Here is a 20,064-nt window from a genome sequence, read left to right as displayed (position 1 = left end):
ATACCAAATAACTTTCTTTCCACTTGTATTTTTCCCCTGCCAAAATTACAGCACGGACTCTGTAATAGGCCTTTCAACTTAATTTTCATATATTTTTTTTTGGGGGGAAAAGTTTTTTTTTGGGCTCATAGGAGCATGAAATATTATTATTAAACTGTGTTTTACTTGTGTAATGACTGAAACAATAAAAAAATGAGAAATTCTTTTATAGGTTTGATTTTCTTCTGTTTTTAAAGAAGGATAACTCAAAGCTTCAAACATTGACAAAGATAAGTGTTGCAAGAGTTACCTTGCATAGAAATAATATAGTCTGTTTCTATCTTTTGTTCTTACTAATTACCTTAATTAGCTACATGCATTATAAAATAGTAAAATTAGATGTTTTAGATATAATAATACATCTCAAAAATTTATCTCAGAAAATATCATTTCCAAGATGAAAAAAATAACAAATTCAACATCCAATGTGCATCAGCATCTCAAAATTAATTGATTGTTCAAATGCAACTGAATTTGCACAGCATTTGGATCCTTTTGTGTAATTAGCACACCGACTTTATTGAAAGCGAGGCTTACTTGGCGTGGTGGAATGGAAGATGATGGCGGTGTTCAGCAGAGGATCTTTGTGGAGAGAAGTCAATTTATTCTTTGAAATCTGAAAGATAATAAAATCATTGATTAGAATCTGAAAAGATACACATTTGAAAATATTTTTAGATACTTGAGTAATCAACCTTACGATTTGTTGATCTATTTATAATGCCTATTGGCCTAGTGCATATACATAATGATAAAACGCTGTTTTCTTTAATATTTGACAGTTAAATATAAATATTTATTTTTAGGAGATACCTCAGGCAAAATTAAAAATATACAAATTAGAATGAAAAAATGCAATAATGGAAGGATTGACAGATATACATGCTTCATTTTGTGAAAATGGTGAGGATTTACAGTAAAACAGGAAACAAAGAAGGATGATGGGAGAAACAAAATTACAGGTATTTCATGCATTTTATGTGACTGTTTTCCCCCAAGCATTTAGTAAGTTACTTTTGTGCATACCATACATCGGTGAATAGCATCTAACAATAGAAGTCCTTTTAATCAGGTCCAATCCAAGTATATTTCTACCTATAAATAGATACGTAGATATTTAAACCTACTTAAAGTAACAATTTTTTACGTACGTTTTGCTTTATTTACATTTTCTGGCAAATCTCAGGGACTGCGCAATATAGTGAGCACCATGCAGATTTCTTAATACAGTCTGACTCTGAGTCACTGATGATGAATACAAAAAGATTTTGGTCAAATGATCAATTTGTAAAGAATCAATATATATTGCATAAATTACTATGCAAAATTGTTGATTTACAAAGTAATTTTTTTTTTGCCTGAATTTTGTCGTATTCATCAACAGTATGGCTCTGTTTTTAGATTTGATGCTCATCATATTGTGCCGTTAATGCGTTTGGCCACAAAATGTAAATAGCAAAAAGTAGGTAAAAATACTACCAAGGGCACAATAGCAAAAAGTAGGTAAAAATACTACCAAGGGCACTTTGGGTAGGTTAAAGTACCTATGTAGCTACATAGAAATAATCTTTGGACTGGTCCTGTTAATTAAAGCTGACATGAATTCTTAAAAAACGCAACATTTTCATCTATGTACGACTTGTTTCACACCAACTATAGCCGTATTCCGCCATATTTCTTTCAGATACCTTGTCTCATTGTAACGATATATACCCCAAAGCGCTCGTTACACTTGAATGATTTTTTGGTTTGGGTATCGACTTGTGCACATCTCTGATGGTAAAGCATATGAGAACACATGAGGTGATCAAGACATTTCAAAACTACAATAAACGACATGATAATCATATTTCTGAATAATTATTGATTTGAATCAAAAGAAAAAAATGCAAGTGTGGAAGAAAAATTCAGATGTACGAATACGTATTTCTACAGTGCGCCAATTTATGCAGAATAAACTTGAAATAAATAGCAGTAAAATGTGCAAACACATTTTGAAATTATATCATTTAAATGGAACAAAACAACCAACGTCTTTGATTTGCAGCTCCTATGCAATTGATGCATATCGAGAAAACGCCTCGAACGCTTTAAACGTACCCATACCTGGAAATAAGGTTACTGCATCGGTTCGAAGATGTGCACAAGTCAAGTGATATACACTCTGAATTCCATTTATTGAAATATGCATCACAAAAAAGAAATAAACTCCGTAAAAGCTCAATAGTAAACAGGTAAACACACTGTCATTACTCCGTACAGACTAGCACGTCGATACACTTAGTCCGTGCTGATCAGATTTTGGTCAGGGAAAATATCATAAGTGGAAAGAGGTTATTTGGTATTTGCGCGGCTGAAGGGGGGGGGGGAGGTATTATAACTGCTGTTCATAAGCTATTATTGTGAATTGTCTATCTACATGTAGTTCTAATAAACATTCTATACAAAGTAATGTGTATAGTCTGCAGTTCGTTTGCGTCGCAAAATTCATTTTTCAATTATAACTGATTGTTTTAGTAATAATCTCAAATCTAAACCAAGTAATTTGATGTACGGTAATTATTTACTTCAAATCTTAAAAGCAATTAACCTGAATACAAATTTTTTATGTGTACATCTATACGCTCTTTAACACACAAACACTCGGAGAAATACCATCCCCTGTCCAGATTGACATTTAGACATTTGATTTTTTTTTAGGCGGGGGGGGGGGGGGGTTATTTAAATATTCTTGGAAGACAGACATTTCTACCGAATTAAAATTTGAGATTTTTTAAAAATGTGTCACTCCGACCACAAAGTATGTGCATTTTGAGGAATGTAATTGTTTTATAATTATGTTGTTATAGAGAGTCTTTCGAGATTTCAGTATCCCTGCTTGATAGTCTAGCTATTTTTTTAGGTCACCTGAGTAAACTCAGGTGACCTATTGCTATCTGTTTTCGTCCGTCGTCGTTCGTCGTACGTCGTACGTCGTTCGTAAACTTTTGAACATTTTCAGCTTCTTCTCTGCAACCACTGAACCAATTTCAACCAAATTTGGCACAAAGCATCTATGGGTAAAAGGGAACAAAAATTGTGAATTTCATGATCCCTGCCCCCCTGGGGCCTGAGGGGTGGGGCCAAAACCACTAAAATTAATGCAATCTTTGAAAATCTTCTTCTTTACTCCTGGACATCAAGCAGTCAAACTGTTTGCATGATTGTAATCAGCATTGAGTCCTCTACCAAAATTGTGAAATTCATGGCCCTGGGATCAGGGGTTCTAGTGCTAGGGCAGGGCTAAATAAGTAGGTAGTGATAATGCATTATTTCTTTGAAAATCTTCTTCTCTGCTCCAGGGTATTAAATAAACCAACTAAGTAGTTAGTTATGATGAGCAAGAGTGCTTCTACCAAAATTGTGAATTTTATGGTCCCAGGGTCAGGGGTTCTGGTGTTAGGGCGGGGCTCTCTTGATTATATACATTGAAAATACATGATTTCTTTGAAAATCTTCTTCTCTGCCCCTGGGTATTAAATAAACTAACTAAGTGCATAGTTATGATGAGCAAGAGTGCCTTTATCAAAATTGTGAATTTTATGGCCCCAGGGTCAGGGGTTTTGGTAGGGGGGGCTTTATAGATTATATAGTAAAAATACATGAATTCTTTGAAAATCTTCTTCTCTGCTCCTAGATATTAAATAAATTAACTAAGTGCATAGTTATGATGAGCATGAGTGCCTCTATCAAAATTGTGAATTTTATGGCCCCAGGGTCAAGGGTTCTGGTAGGGGGGGGGGGGGCTCTATAGATTATATAGTAAAAATACATGAATTCTTTGAAAATCTTCGTCTCTGCTCCTAGATATAAATAAATTAACTAAGTGCATAGTTATGATGAGCATGAGTGCCTCTACCAAAATTGTGAATTTTATGGCCCCAGGGCCAAGAGTTCTGGTGTTAGGGTGGGGCTCTATTGATTATATAGTGAAAATACACAAATTCTTTGAAAATCTCCTTCTATGCTCCTAGGTATTAAATAAACTAACTAAGTGCATAGTTATGATGAGCATGAGTGCCTCTACCAAAATTGTGAATTTTATGGCCCCAGGGCCAAGAGTTCTGGTGTTAGGGGGGGGGGGGGGCTCTATTGATTATATAGTGAAAATACACAAATTCTTTGAAAATCTCCTTCTATGCTCCTAGGTATTAAATAAACTAACTAAGTGCATAGTTATGATGAGCAAGAGTGCCTCTACCAAAATTGTGAATAATTTTATGGTCCCTGGGTCAAGGCTTCTGGTGTTGGGGGGGGGGGGGGCTCTATAGATTATATTGTAAAAATACATGAATTCTTTGAAAATCTTCTTCTCTGCTCCTAGGTATTAAATAAACTAACGAAGTGCATAGTTAAGATGAGCAAGAGTGCTTTTACCAAAATTATGAATTTTATGGTCCCAGGGTCAGGGGTTCTGGTGTTAGGGTGGGGCTCTGTTGATTATATAGTAAAAATACATGAATTCTTTGAAAATCTTCTTCTCTGCTCCTAGGTATTAAATAAACTAATTAAGTACATAGTTATGATGAGCAAGAGTGCCTCTACCAAAATGTGAATTTTATGGTCCCAGGGTCAGGGGTTATGGTGTGTGGGGGTGGGGGGGGGCTCTATTGATTATATAGTGAATATACATTAAATCTTTGAAAATTTTCTTCTCTGTCTCTGGGTATGAAGCAGATGAACTACCTAAATAGTTATGATGAGCAAGGGCCCTAATCTTGCAAAATTTTGAATTTCAAGGCCCCAGGGTCAGGGGTGGATGTGGGGCTCTACTTATATACTGAAAATGAATTAATTGTTTGAAATCTGCTCCTTTGTATTTATAAAACATTTATTTATTTTTTGATAGGCAATTTTAACGGTGCCTTTTTAAAATTTGTGCAGTGTGTGGACCTAGGGTCAGGGGTTTATTTCACAGTGTTAGGGGCATTACTGATTATTGCTGAATATTACTGATTAGTTGGAATGCATTTTTTTCCCCCTACCTTGCGTATGGGTATTCAGTACCCCTGCGAGGTGATCATGAATAATTCATGAATTACCTTGAATTTTTCATGAATTTTATTCATGAAATGTTCATGAAACGTTCATGAAGATCCTATGAACTTATTATTGGGCATATTTAAATCAATAAACCAAGCTAAGCAACTGCTAAGTGTATTGTTATGATGATCAATGGTGCCTCTTTCAAAATTGTGAATGCCATATAGCATCTGGCTTAAAACATGAATCATAACTGGAAAGTTGTTGCAGAATGCTCAGGTGACCTATAAGGCCCGTGGGCCTCTTGTTTAATATAAAAATAATTTCTCTAGGAGTATTTGGGAGATAAGCTAGGGTATGGATATTTGACACTGGTTGAATACGGATAATTTTTATTTACTATTTTGTATAATGAACTCTCTCTCTCTCTCTCTCTCTCTCTCTCTCTCTCTCTCTCTCTCTCTCTCTCTCTCTCTCTCTCTCTCTCTCTCTCTGTAACCATCCGTTAGGGCAATAATAGGTATAAGATCCTAAGATCCTACGCATTTTGTGCTGTACCATTTATTTAGCCTTAGGACAGATCAAGGATTTTTTCAGGCCAGATGTCGAAACTTCATAAATTCAATAATAATTTTAATTTGGACAAGAAGTTAATCCAAACGCCCAATATGAAAGAGAAACTAGAGATATTGTGAGCAATGAGCTCACTAAATGATACCCCCGCCTTTCCATATGGTTATAATGGCAAAGTCCATATTTTGCTGTTGTCGCTAAACCCAAAATACTGTCGGGTCAAAAAGTAAAATAGGAGGTGCCCAATGGTAATATGTAATAAACCTAAGATTCTGTGGAAATTTCATTAAATTTCACTAAGTGTTATAAGAAGATTTGCGGATAAGAGATGGGTACCCCAAAGCGTAACAGGCAGACGGACGGACATAACGATTACTATATACCCTCCAACTTTTCAAGCAGGGGATATAATAAACGTGAAATATACATCACTTGAATGGGTACATTGGGCACTTTCTCAAATACCTTCTCAAATGCATCGGCGTCGGAAGCAAATTGAAAGTGTAGGGGCTACAATATGTAAGTGCAAAGAATTTTTTTTCATACATTCAAGAAAATCTGACAAGCTTAATAAAAATGAATATTAATGCCCTTTTCCAAAACGCGAAAATTCTATTCCGGGGGGGGGGGGGGGGGGGGGTGTAGGTTCGAACTTAAAATTGTTCTCCAAACACCAACACTTTCCTTTTTTTCTTTTAAACCTATGCTGCGACTTGTGGGGGGAGAGGGGGGGGGGGGGGGGGGGGGCTAAACCTACGCAGCAATGTTCAATGTCTATACTACATGTAAGTATATATTTGTAACCCCCCCCCTCCGGTTCCGACGCTTATGCTCAAACGTACGTGTCGAACCTAGACCTGGACAACAGACAAGTGAATTTTTAAAAAGCTAATTGTAGGTAGGATGTGCAATTCTTACGGGGTGTTTTCTCTCTATATATATATATATTTATATGCTTTTCCTAATAATCATTAATCATCTATGTCTAGAAATTTAATTCACATGAAATTATATCATATTTTCATTATCATTGTACCACAGAATCAAACTCGTTTATTATACCCCTCGCAACAAGTTGCGTGAGGTATAATGGTTTTTGACCCCTCAGTCAATTTTTTTTTTTTTTTGGTCAGCACAACTTCTCATAAACCACTGCACAGAGTTTTGTCAAACTTTGCAGATAATTATAGGAGACAATATGTGTACCGGTATTTGCACATCACCAGGAAATTCCGAATTCTTTATTATTTCGGGAATATTTCCGCACTGTTACATTTAGATTTTGGCCATATCTTGAATATAGAGATGAGCAGTTTTTCAGCGCAATTCCTCATAAACCGCTGCAAACAATTTCGTCAAACTTCGCAGATATATAGGACACAATGTGTATAGATGTACATAGCACAATGAAACAGCACTTCGACTTTTGGGGGAGCGTGAGGTATGTGAACTTGCTCACTTTTTCTTCCCGGCATTGTGCATAAAATTATAAATCACTTTGAATAAAATTATATTAGGTCTAATAAAGCCAATACACAGTATTTATTTGATAATAATTAATCATAAATGAATCCAATCTGTTTCAGACGTTTTTATTAAATTATTTTTATGAGAATGTTAATATGCATGTTTTATCCCCCCCCCCCCTCCTATCACAGGAAAACATCTTCAAAAGGTGAATGATTCGTAATAACGCATGCTTTATTTTAGATTTAATAAAGTTAAGCCATGTAATCATAAATTTTATTTACAAATTTACAGACAAGAGTAATGTTTATTTTTGAAAAAAAATACTTCCATTTTTTTCAATCAACCCCACTGAGCTTTCCCTTTGATATTTTCCCTGACCAAATAAAATGATCAGCATGGACCACGTGTGTCCAAGCATCTTTTACTGTTGAGTTAGCAATGGATTACATGACTTCTGAGATGCATTTTTGAATAAAAGTAAAATGGGATAATTCTTTCGACATGTGCACATCCCTGTAACGATAGCAGTATTTTCAGGTAAATGTTTTATCACTGTGTTTGACGCGTTTTCTCGACCTGCATGGGTTTTTCCTGTACATGAATGTATTCCGTGTAAGTGTATTTTCTATCAAAAATAATTTAATTCTCGGTATAGTTCTATTTTTTGTTGAATTCTTTCTTTTCAAACATGTATTTGGTCAGTTTATGGGCTTCTAAAAACTATGCTATCGGAGATGTGTACATGTCGACAGCCAGGCTAGAAAATCACTCAAGTGAAACAGTTCTACAGCGCTATATATAGCAGGTACAGGTGGCCAAAAATCTTCGATTAAATATGGCGGAATCGAACAAATATGTCGGACAAGGGCGTACAGGAATGTAGTAAGTCGTACAAAGATGAAAACTGATGCCTTTTTAAGAGTTCATGTCAGCTTTAATCAAACCATTCTTAAAATGAATAGCTTGAATCTGATGATATTTCTAATGGTTTTTTTTGTATGGTCTGCACAGTTACCATGATACCCAAATGTGAGATTTTTTTGTGAGAATTGAATTTTTTTCTGAACTGTCATTTTTTTACCATAAAAACACTTTATCACAGGTTGTTTCTTATGATGTCTATGACGCCTTGTCACAAAGACCAGTACTCTGATGAGATGTGGGAGCCGGAATAATGCCAATAAGGAGGAGGTAATTAGAGACTAGAGTTTAAATTGAATGAAGTTTTCCTTTGGAACTGAAGAGAGTAAGATGTTTTTTGTCTGTAGGTATTTCTTTCATATATACAGTTTTTATAGCATTTATTTTTTCTTTCACAGCGGCAATTTTTTCCTTTTTGGTAGAAAAGCATCTTAAAGCACGCCAAGTTTCATCCTCTGATTTCCATAAATTTTGTAAATGTTGTTTTGAAATTATTTCTTTTTCCTGCTGTTTTTCTCTTTTCTTGGCGATTTCTTTTTGTTTTTCTCTGATTATGTTGATATGCTTTTGGTGTAATGATTTTTGTCTCTGTTTTGCTGTCTGGAGGTACGATTTATTTAATTTTCTAGCTTTTGTGATAATTTCTGAAGTTGATTTTTTGGAATTTAGCCACTCATGAGTTTTGTTGTTTTTGTACATGACGATACTTTCAATGTTATTTGTAGATACAATTGGTGCTTGTTTAACACAGTTATCTAATTTTGCCATAAGTCGTTCAACAGTTATATTACTTGCAGGGCAGGAAGCAGTTTCTGGAAGTGAATTTGAAGATGATGAGAAAAACTTTCCATTTTCCAAAAAGTCACTAAAGAGTTTGACACATTTGACACGGAGAGCCTTACAGAATATGGAAATGAAATCTAATGTAAGTGAATCAAGATCAGATTCTTGGAAGAGTTCCAGCTCAATGTCACTTAGAAGATTAGATGGTCCTTCCAGTAGAGACACTGAATTGTGAAGGAGGAGATGTGGGTTGTCAGAACAGCATTGGAGGAGTTCAACGAGTCTTCTGTAGATGGTGCCCATGTCGCTTGCACACATGTTATTGTCTTCTGCAATACTCATGTAAGGTTCTGTAATTTTGATGGAGAGTATACCAAGACATCTCACTATTGCCAGAATGAATTTATTTTGTAAAGCACAAAGAATGAATTTCTGCACCTGATTTAAAGACGGTTTTGTAGAAGAAAGATATTGCAAAATGTGTTTTTTGAGATAGAATGTTCTTGCAGAATTGAAGAAAACAGTATTGAATCTAGTGCCTCTGTGATTCATGATAGGAATTTTTGAAATGTTGAGAGTATCTTTAATGTAGGTGGACGTAAACAGAGGATCTCCAGGGCCATGGAAAAGTTTAGACACGGAACGCAGAAGATAAGACGTGTTTGATTCAGACCAGGAAGAGGAATTTATATTTAATTTGTGTTCTTTTTCAATGTTACTTATTTCCTTAAGACAGACATCTGAGAATTGGAGAAGGGGGTGAACTGCACATTTAAAAGAATGGTATTTGTCGTTATTTACACTGGATCCAAGAATTTTGTTAACTTTTTCTTCGGTTGCACTCCTATCCGTCATGAAATTTGAATTTTTTTCTAAAATTTGACCTTGATCTGAACTGACCGTATCATCCAAAATTTCGTTGGTGCAGTCGACATATGTGGAGCTTTTGGAATCGGCTACTTCTCTTAAACCCATTGTGAGAGTTTTTTGATTTGTTGATACCTCAACCCCATAAAAGTGCCTTCCTTTTTTGTGGTACACAGCCAATTGTGCCTAACATTAAATTAACATGAAAATAACGTTAATTTAACGTTGAATATTTAACGTTAAATTAACGTCAATCGAGCTTATACATGAATTTGACGTTAAAAAATTAACGTTAAATTAACGTTATTTTCATGTTAAATTAACGTTAAGCGTTAAATTAACGTTAATTAGTTCACACTAAATTAACGTTAAAATTCATAAAAATTGTGTGCATATTTTTGGAATTTTCCTTCGTATTCTTCCAGAAAAATAAATGTTCTTGCATCATAGCAGAAGCTTAACTGCTACTACATGTAATCATAATTATTTCTCTAAAGGTACACCAGAAGCTCATCAATTTTGCACTTTTCCTTGTAGCACTGCAGAAAGCTAGGCTTGCATGTTGACTTCATCCCTGGTGTCACTTTCTTTTCAATTTGAATATATCCAAAAGGATAAAGGGACCCATCAGCTCTTTCAACAAAATCTCTAAAATTCTGAGCATTGCCTCCGATTTCAAATTTTCTGAAGAAAAGAGAAAAACACCAATTCATCCATTAATACTTTTAATCAGGCATATTCAATACAATGCTACAAATCTTCTTTCTTTTTCCAATCTGAAAAAGAAGAGAGGCAAACACATATATTATAATAATTATATGAAAATAAAATACTTCAGCAATACATTAACAACTCAAATTTGTCTAAAATATTATGAATGAAACAAGAGGCCCATTGGCCACATCCCTCACCTGAGCACATGGGCCAGCTAAAAACACAGATCAGTTAAGTATTGAGAAGCTTACTTTATACTTATTAAGGGAGGGGGATTTGAATTTTCTATTACTTGAAAATGTCACTATTACAATACAGCATACATATATTATTTTGCCATACTTGAAAAGAAGATTTTTAAAGATTTTTCCAACACATTACCTGATCTCCCATAGTGACCCCTCGCTAACCCCCAATCCCCTGGGCATTATTTGAATAAATTTAAATTTTTACTACTTGCAGATCATGTCAATTTGACAAAACAATTTTTTTCTGTTCTGGAGAAGATTCTTTTTCCTATGTATTCTTATGCAGGTCTGTGATCCCTCATTGTGCCCACACCTTAACCCCGGGGGTCATGATTTGAACAAATTGAATCTACATTTAGTACCTATGGATGCTTCCACATCACATCATGAGATTAATCATTCCTGTCCTAATGGTTCTGAAGAAGATTTTAAAAAGATTTTTCCTATGCATTCCTATGTAAAATTTTGGTTGGCCATTGTGGCCCCATCCTACCCCCGGGGGTCATGATTTGATCAAACTTGAATCTACACTACCTGAGGATGATTCCACATAAGTTCAGAGAAGATTTTAAAAAGGTTTTTCCTATGCATTCCTATGTAAAACTTGGGAACAAAGAAGAAAGTACGGTATGCGCAAAAATCCGCCCTGTCCCAAATTCTAATTAAATTGTTCTTGAAAGATGTTTAGAGTGACCACTTCCTAAATCATTTTAATTTTTGTTATTATCTCAAACCATTTCTCCTAGAGAGCTCTTTAAATATAGGATGTTTTCGTAAGAAAATAACGCTATGACGTGATGACGTCAACTTGACGTTATCGGATTTCAATGTTTTAATCCCGATGCAGCGCAAAAAAAATGAACTCAAAAAACAAGCTACAAGTTACTCTTCTGTTTCCTTTGTGAGCTATTCTTAAAATGTAAACCGCGTTTAATATTTGCTGAATTCAAAAATTAATTTTCTTTACTTGAAATACCGCTATTGTTGGTCATTGATTTTGCTACTTTTTCCGAGAAAACGATTCATCAAGAAAGGCGATGGAACATGATTTATAGCTTGAAGAATTTTATGATCACGAATAAATCTTAAGGTCATTGGCAACGAAGGGTTTCCGGAGAAAAAAGGTTTATACCCAGGTTTCTTTACTTATGAAAAAAAGTCATTGAGAGTGATCTCCCGTATGGAAATCTCTAGGCGCTGAAAACAAAGAAAGCATATGTAACAGACTGAGAGGTAAACAAAAGCACGTGTGTTTTTTTATCGGATATATTCAACTCTACAGTAATAAAAGAAAAGCAGCGATGGGTTTGTTTACATTGTGTTGAGGGGGCAGACAGTTAACAGGTCGTCATTTAGAATAGGTAAATGATTGCTGGGAAGTGCAAAGGTGTGAAATAATTATGCTGAAAGTGTTGATAGCTAGGTAGACCGAATGAGAACGATTCCATAAGTTATGTGAATGATGCACCATTAAAAAGTTACTATGAATCCTTGCAAAAATGTTTTTTGACAATTTGTTTCCAATTAAGTGAATTATAGAATAGAAACAAACAACCACTCTCTTGATCATTATGAATATTGATTAGATGTTATTACAGTAAAGGGAAGTAACTCAAAATTAAAGAACAGTGCTGGTATTTCTGTGTTTTGTTTCAATATTCGCATTTTCAGTCAAATTATATGCATGTCATCGGAAGTAAGGTTTCAACAATGTGTTTTATGTATAAACCTTATGAAATAAATGGGTTTTAGAGAAAACGTATGGTTAAAAATAATATAGGCCCATTTTATCAACATTTTACATAGGAAATGCATTGAAAATTGTAAAAACATTGATTTGACAAAATCGTTAAAGGAAGGCTGGCTTGATGGGTAAAAAGGACCTGAATTGAACATGTTTGGTACCATTAAACCTGTTCAAAAAATCTTGAAAAATTCTATACGAAAACCAGAAACGTTACCAATGTCCTTAAACTTCTGAATGAATGATATATCTTTCTTTTATTCACGTTGTTTTGTGTGTGTGAGGGTGTGTGTGTATACAGTTTAAGTTTGTAAATAGAAAACAAACACGAGGACATAAATGAAATACAGGCCCCAGTGGCGCATTTAAGGGGGGGGGCACCTGGCGCGCCCCCCCTAAAATTGTCAAACTTAACGTAAATCACAGTTTCGTCTAGAAAATGTAAATATGTATACTTGGTACGCCTCATTTTTACCCCACAAAATCTCTAGAATCCATGAGATTCCAGACCCCTTGCCTACATTTGGCACCCCCTCTAACTTGAATTGCTGTATCCGCGCCTGGGCACGTAGCATCGTTTTTGAAAGTGTGGGGGAGGGGGGTAACCAGAGAATTTTGTTTACTTACCAGAAAAAGTTGACAAGCAAAAAAAAAACAAACAAACAAACAAACAAACAAAAAAAATAAGACAATTTTCAGTTTCGGCTTTTTTTTATGCGAATACAAAAGTTCACATGAACTTATTTTTTTCAACATTACAAAAAAGTGTGCAAAAACATTCAAAAGAGCTACGATGTCTTTTTTGTAAATATTTTGCATTGAAAAGTCCCTTTCTGACAAGTCACGTGAAATCATTAATCCACCCTTTGGATTTTCAGCATTATTGAATCATGGTTAGTAACACCCCCTCCCCAAACACACACCCCGACCTCCCCTTTTTCTTGAATCACACGTAATGCACATTCTTTACTGCCATCATGTTCACTAAATGAGAATATCTAACCTTAGTTTTTTTAACGATGTCTTTTGTTTAATTTTTATATCAGATCCTTGTTATGCCCCGAAATTCTGGAACATAACCTTGCACAGTAGCTATCAGAATTTCGGAGCAAAAAAGAGATCTGATTTAAAAAATTCTCCAGAGGTTAAATATCGATATATCATTAATAATTATGCTCCATTGACATAACAATGCTTTAAAATTAAAATGTGGAATATAGATTCTTCAGAGTTATACTGGCACGTAGCAAGTTTTTCCAAACATTACGGCTTTTACTATTGAAAATGTTCATTGAAAGGCTGGGTCCCTCTCTCCCCCCCCCCCCCCCCCCCAGCTTTTACTACGGTAAAGTGATATAAGGGAAATATAGTACCTTATACCAAACAAATAGATATCACCGGGATATTTCCTGAGTACAAAGAACAATAAATTTGGCAACGGTATCTCCCCTGTTGCAAACAAACATTACTTTGGCAAAAATATTTTGACAAATAAAAAGTATGTAAACCACAAAGTTGTCAAAAAAAAAAAAAAAAAAAAAAAAAAAAAAAACAGATAAAGTTAAGGGGAGATCACCGGGATATTTCCTGAGTACAAAGAACAATAAATTTGGCAACGGTATCTCCCCTGTTGCAAACAAACATTACTTTGGCAAAAATATTTTGACAAATAAAAAGTATATAAACCACAAAGTTGTCAAAACAAAAAGCTGCCAATATTTTTAAACAAACAAAGTATTCAAAAAGGAAAAAATTAATAAAATGACAAGACAAAAGTTGCACGATGGCAAGTAAGATGGCACAAGGTATATATTATGATAAATAAATTACAAAACATGATTTTGAGACTACAATATGGAGTATGAAGGGGGACGGAGGGTGGGTAAATTTCTCAAAACAAATTTGTGAATTTCTTGGCACTTCTAAATCAGTGAAAAGACGCTATCTTGTGTCACGTGATTTGAATAAGCGTTACGATTGGCTAATTACAACTTTTTTCTAAAGGAGACAGCTAATAACACAATAAGACTCAAACAAACATGAAAGTTGAACTACATTACATCATAGATTACATAAAGGCTATTATTTAGAATAATGCTGTATTATGTAACCCTAGTGATCTGGCTAGACTACCGCAAAAGTTGAAATATAACAAACAATGTATACTGAGTGAGAATTGTCATTTATTAAATGACAATAAGTATATAACACAGATAAAGTTAAGGGGAGATCACTGGGATATTTCCTGAGTACAAAGAACAATAAATTTGGCAACGGTATCTCCCCTGTTGCAAACAAACATTACTTTGGCAAAAATATTTTGACAAATAAAAAGTATATAAACCACAAAGTTGTCAAAAAAAAAAGCTGCCACCAAAAGCAAACGTTGCCAAATTTATTGTTCTTTGTACTCAGGAAATATCCCGGTGATCTCCCCTTAACTTTATCTGTGTTATATACTTATTGTCATTTAATAAATGACAATTCTCACTCAGTATACATTGTTTGTTATATTTCAACTTTTGCGGTAGTCTAGCCAGATCACTAGGGTTACATAAATAGATATTGAAGAAGTCGGCACCTGAAAAAAGGTGGCCTATCTGAGCTAAAAATAAATACGAGATTGGGAGTTATTTATTAAGATGATATTCGGTATCTACGTTCAAATTAAATTTTTTCTCGAATTTAAACTTAAATATTCCCAAGTTTCTGTTGGTTAGATTGACTTCAAACTGTGTCAAATATTTTGAATGAATATGAATGAAATGAATATATGTTATTGTTTAAATCTCGGATATCTATGAAACGCAATTGATTTAAATTGTGTAATTTACAGGAATTCCGATCTTTATATAAAGTATTCTTAAACGAATATACATGTACAAGTACTTTGTGAACATTGCATCTAAATCTAACTTTTTTCACAACACTCCTTTACAATGAATATACCTTTACAAGATGATGTGACACGGATTAATGAGAACTAAGTTTATTTAACTTTTATTTAACTTTATATATCAAAGGGAACAGTATGTCTGAAATATGTTACAGCTCTTTTCCCCAGACACAAAACATTTAATAAAAATTGGAACTGATCAGGAGTGGCAATATATTTCACTAAGGCCGCCGTGCTGAGCATTTTACCGGTAAATATGACCCCCCCCCTATTTTAATACAATAATTGCTTAAACAAACCCCCCTAATTCAAAATGCCCCCCCCCCTCCCCCAAAAAGTTTTGTGTTTCAATTTTCTTCTTAAAAAGTGACTTATATTTCGCTTCCCAAGTCCGTTAATTATCATTTGACGTTTCAGGGATCCCTGACAGATAAATAATGACAGTCATTTTAGTTTATATAATTATGTGGCAATTTTAATTTACTAGAAAGGTGAAAATAGGCCTTTTTCTTTAATTCATCGTGTAGTATGTAAAAAAAAAAGTCTCTTAAAATAAAGGCTGGTGCATTCAAAAGTTTATCCAGAGGTGCAATAAGCAACAAATATAGAGCGTGAAATTAAATATCAACATTTTCAGACTATCATTTTAATACTAAACATCTGGCTGGGGGTGGGGGGTGGGTGGGGGGTTATAATATATGCATGTTCGTTTATACGAGAATGCAACCATATATACAGAATATTGATAATTTTGAACAGATCTTGCAAAGGGTTATTGTAAGTGTTTTAAAATAATAAAAAAAAAATAAATTATGAGAAAATCAAACTGGATCTATTGTGACGTCATCGTTTGCGTTATTACGTAATTTATTCACACCTGCTGACGGGTAGCTTTGAACTCTCTCAGTTTCCAAAATAAAATCCAGGCCCTTTTTCTTCTTCTGTGCTAATACGATTAATCAAATTTACATTTATTTTTATTTCAGTGTCTTCGTTGGTTCTTTATCCTTATTCAAAGTATTTGACAGATGCAGGTTACACATCGCAGGGTCCATTGTAATCTGCCTTATTATTCTTACATATTTTCCAGGCTTGTATGCTATTTTTCATGACTAATAGACTACCATGAAAAATAAATATATATTGCCGATGCATAAAGTATTAATTTATTAACATTTTATGAGCTATGGTGACTTAATTTAAAATAAATAAAATTACACCTCTCAATGAGCTTTCAATCCGCCACCGGAAATACTGATGTAAAGTCAAAATAAACATACTGCACATTCCTCGAGCAAAATTTTATCGCTGTTTTCATCCGTCTTTCATCAAAATGTTTTGAAATATACGTTTTATTTTGCTCGAGGGATGTGCACTACTTCAATTTTAGAAATATCTGTTAAAAATAGTGGAAAAACTAGCAATTTCCGGAGAAAACGGATCTTTACACGTTGTGTATACGTCTAAATAACGGAGTTTGGAAATTTTGCTTCGCATATTTTAAGACAACCAAACTTCTAGTATATGCACACAGACTTTATAATTTGGTAATCCTGTGTATTAAATTACGGAAAATAGTGAGCCTCCGTATAATAAGTAACGTACTTAATTCTTTGAATCTACACTACAGGGGTCAAGAGGTCATAGATGTGCGTATCGATAAATGTTCAACGGAATTTCACAGTGACGTTATAAAGGGTCGACACGCATTCAATGTCTTGTATACATGTACATGCCATTGGTTTTGAAAAATAATGCATTTAGGATGTTAAAAGCCACAAACAGCGTGATCAGGCAAATATAAAGTATGAATAAGTCACAAATGAAAATATAAGTAATAAGGTATCATTTTAAAACATCCAACAGGCTATAAATACGGGTTGGTACGAGATTAAATTCATTATAAAGCCCTTCAGGCTTTATGGAATTTAATCTTGTAAGTCATGACCAACCAATATTTATGTCCGGATAGAAGTTTAAAAATACCTTATTTCTTAAGTAAGACTGTACGTCCATTGTGCCCCCCCCCCCCCCTGGGTTGAAGAGGCTTGAAAGTACACTATCTGAGGATGCTTCCATTTAAGTTCCATCTTTCCTGGCCCAGTGGTTCTTGAGAAGAAGTTGAAAATGTGAAAAGTTAACAGATGGACAGACAGATGCCGAAGAAAATGTGATCTGAAAAGTTCACTTGTGCTTTCGGCTCAGGTGAACTAAAAAGCTACTAGTATTCAAAAACTATATACTTCCATATATATTACTATACAGAGAGACTGGCAAACAGACATTGTGTTTCCAGTATACTTTCAAAAAAATTTAGGGGTGACATATTAAATGGGTTTAAATATTTGATATGTGTTCAGAATAAATGCACTTTACCTGGTATTTTGAAAATTGCTTAAGGTGATGAAATATATTCACTTTCTTGTGATTATCATGTTAATGTCAGCAAGACTTTATACTGAGTTAACCTACAATTATAAAAAAATAATAATTAAAAATCATTTATTTGAAATGTAATATCTTCAACATATATGATATTCATAGATAGAAACCAAATTTTATGTGCAGCTTCTGATTCAAAGCAAACTTTTAGTACAGTGAAAGCAACTTGGCTTTAAATTTGTCTCTTTAGCATAAACTCTAGATCAATTTATAAAATTTTTCTAAATGAAAATTATGAATACACTATGTATATACTATTTTATAAATAACCTTTATTCCTCCATGGTTATCCGGAAAAAAACATCAATTCAAGGAGGCACCAAGGAATGGTATATAGATGCTGTAGTCTGCTTTTTTCTCCATGTCTTGCATACAAGTATCTTTTCTGTATTATGCAGTAAAAAAAAATCTTGATTTAATAATGCTTATAAAATCATTAAATGTTTCTGAACAAAATATTGACAAGTGTCAAGAAGTGACAAGTAATTAACTGGTATTTTAAAAAATCAATTGGGGTGTGTGAATGTAAATTTCACTGTCATTACATTTACTGTGGGAATTGTTTACATTTTGTTCCACTTTCAATACCTGTTTTGAGTTCCACTGGCATTATAATTTAGGCAGCTGGGTTCTTCCGAGTCTCGACGACAAAGTCCGATTTGATCCATTTCAGAAGAGCGAGTGCCGAGTCAGATGTGATACCGAGTTCTAGCTGTTTAAAATACAATAAAAATAAATATCAAATCTGTTTTTTTTTTCGATAATGATGAAACCAATTAAGATGAACTGTTAGAATCAGGGAAAACATCTCAACTTCAACTTCGAGATGGTTATTGTTAACTTGTACACAATGTCTACTTTCACTTTCGAATTTTCTCCGTATCGTACGTAGGGAGGCAGTACAGCTGTACCGGTAGGCTTCAGTGTTCAAACAAATTTAACCAACTGAACAATAAATAGACCTAATAAAAATAGTAATGCTGATATACAAATATCCAACATAGCAGAGATCTGGCACTTCGTTCACAGCCTACGACACAATACCGCAGTGAAAAAGCCTAAATAGGCCATACTACAACGTATCGATATACATACAGATACACTGTACATAAAGTTCAAACATTTAGGGACCTCTGAAATACGAAAATCTCAAAAACGTAATAATATGTTCTACGGTGCGACCGTTGGGGCGAGCGCAGTTATTTACTATCAAAAACTGACACAGCATTTACTTGCACTGCCTAAACTCAGTTCATTTAAAAAGAAGAAAAGAATTTTAAACTAGATACGATCTCGTTGCGAGCAACGAGAGGTCTTCTGTCCGTTTTAGGAAAAGAAACCCACGTAAAATCGAGCTGAAAAGTCACAAGGAGGATGGAACCCATGTCGCCAACGTGAATGCGCTTTTTTTTTTTTACTTTTTTATCCTCAACGCGCTAACCATTAAGCTATTGAGAGTACTGCTCTAAACATACTTGTGTATACTTTTGCAACAGTTCACCTGTCTAAGAATTATAAAAAGCATTCATAATTTCGCGCCAAACGCCACGAGTAAATATTCGCGCCTTTTCTTTGGACTGATCTATTAAATAAGTATGATAGCTTCAATTAAATTTTAAAAATAAAACATTCTTAGCGCCTTTATTTTATTTCGACGTTAAGAAAGTATATGTAACTCATTATACACATTACATATTGTATCTAGCCCAGTTACACTAAAGCAGTGAAACGGAAATTAAGTTTTAAGATTGACACTCAATTGCAACTTACTACTGTAATGTGTCGGACCTGAGCGGTCAGTAGGTCCGTGCTCGGATTACCGAGTTTTAATGGGGATATGATTGAATGCAATATTTACAGATAATAATATGACACCTGCCTGGTGTCTTTAAATCAAATGACCTAAGTGCTTTGTACACTTATATATCTTCAGTTAATACCGGCACCTGCCTGGTGCCATATGACAATTGCCTCACCATACAACTGACTATATAAGTCAACAGCCACCTGCCTGGTGCCTCTTGATTTAGCCTTTAACACATGCCTGGTGTCTTACTGCTTACCAAGTTGCCTATATAACTCTAGCCAAGTAGCTACAATATACTTACACACTATTTAACTTTGTAAGAGCTTCTCTGTCCTAATGACAAACCTATAGCCAACGTCACAAAGCTATGTTTTAACTAGTCACTGACTACAGCAACTTTGCACAATCCCAATTGATCGATATACTAATTGGTTTCTGTACCAAAGTGACGACACACGCCAATTGGCTGTACTGCCCCCTTGTACCTCAACTTAATCAATGATCAAAAGTTATCAGATATCATATTGATAAAATACCA

At 34.4% G+C, this 20,064-nt stretch overlaps 2 long non-coding RNA genes across 3 annotated transcripts; one reads left to right on the top strand and one right to left on the bottom strand.

Moving 5' to 3' along the window:
• The first annotated feature begins 852 nt into the window (after positions 1–852).
• Positions 853–9,834, top strand: LOC134262143 (uncharacterized). The gene is made up of 3 exons (XR_009990955.1): positions 853–1,001; positions 8,207–8,295; positions 8,823–9,834. It is a non-coding gene; the product is annotated as an uncharacterized LOC134262143 (long non-coding RNA).
• Positions 9,835–9,940: 106 nt separating this feature from the next.
• Positions 9,941–18,396, bottom strand: LOC134262142 (uncharacterized). 2 transcript variants are annotated; one of them, XR_009990954.1, is made up of 4 exons: positions 18,308–18,396; positions 17,990–18,104; positions 17,654–17,745; positions 9,941–10,451 (listed from the first exon to the last, which is right to left on the bottom strand). It is a non-coding gene; the product is annotated as an uncharacterized LOC134262142 (long non-coding RNA). The 2 variants fall into 2 exon arrangements; XR_009990953.1 differs by lacking the exon at positions 9,941–10,451 and having other exon boundaries at positions 16,900–17,745.
• Positions 18,397–20,064: the final 1,668 nt, after the last annotated feature.

Source organism: Saccostrea cucullata, unplaced genomic scaffold (assembly GCF_032062105.1).
Source record: "Saccostrea cucullata isolate Sc308-1 unplaced genomic scaffold, CSIRO_AGI_Scuc_v1 ctg12151, whole genome shotgun sequence".
NCBI lineage: Eukaryota > Metazoa > Mollusca > Bivalvia > Ostreida > Ostreidae > Saccostrea > Saccostrea cuccullata.
Note: the sequence above shows the minus strand (reverse complement) of the source record. Positions and strands in the feature narration are given on the sequence as shown.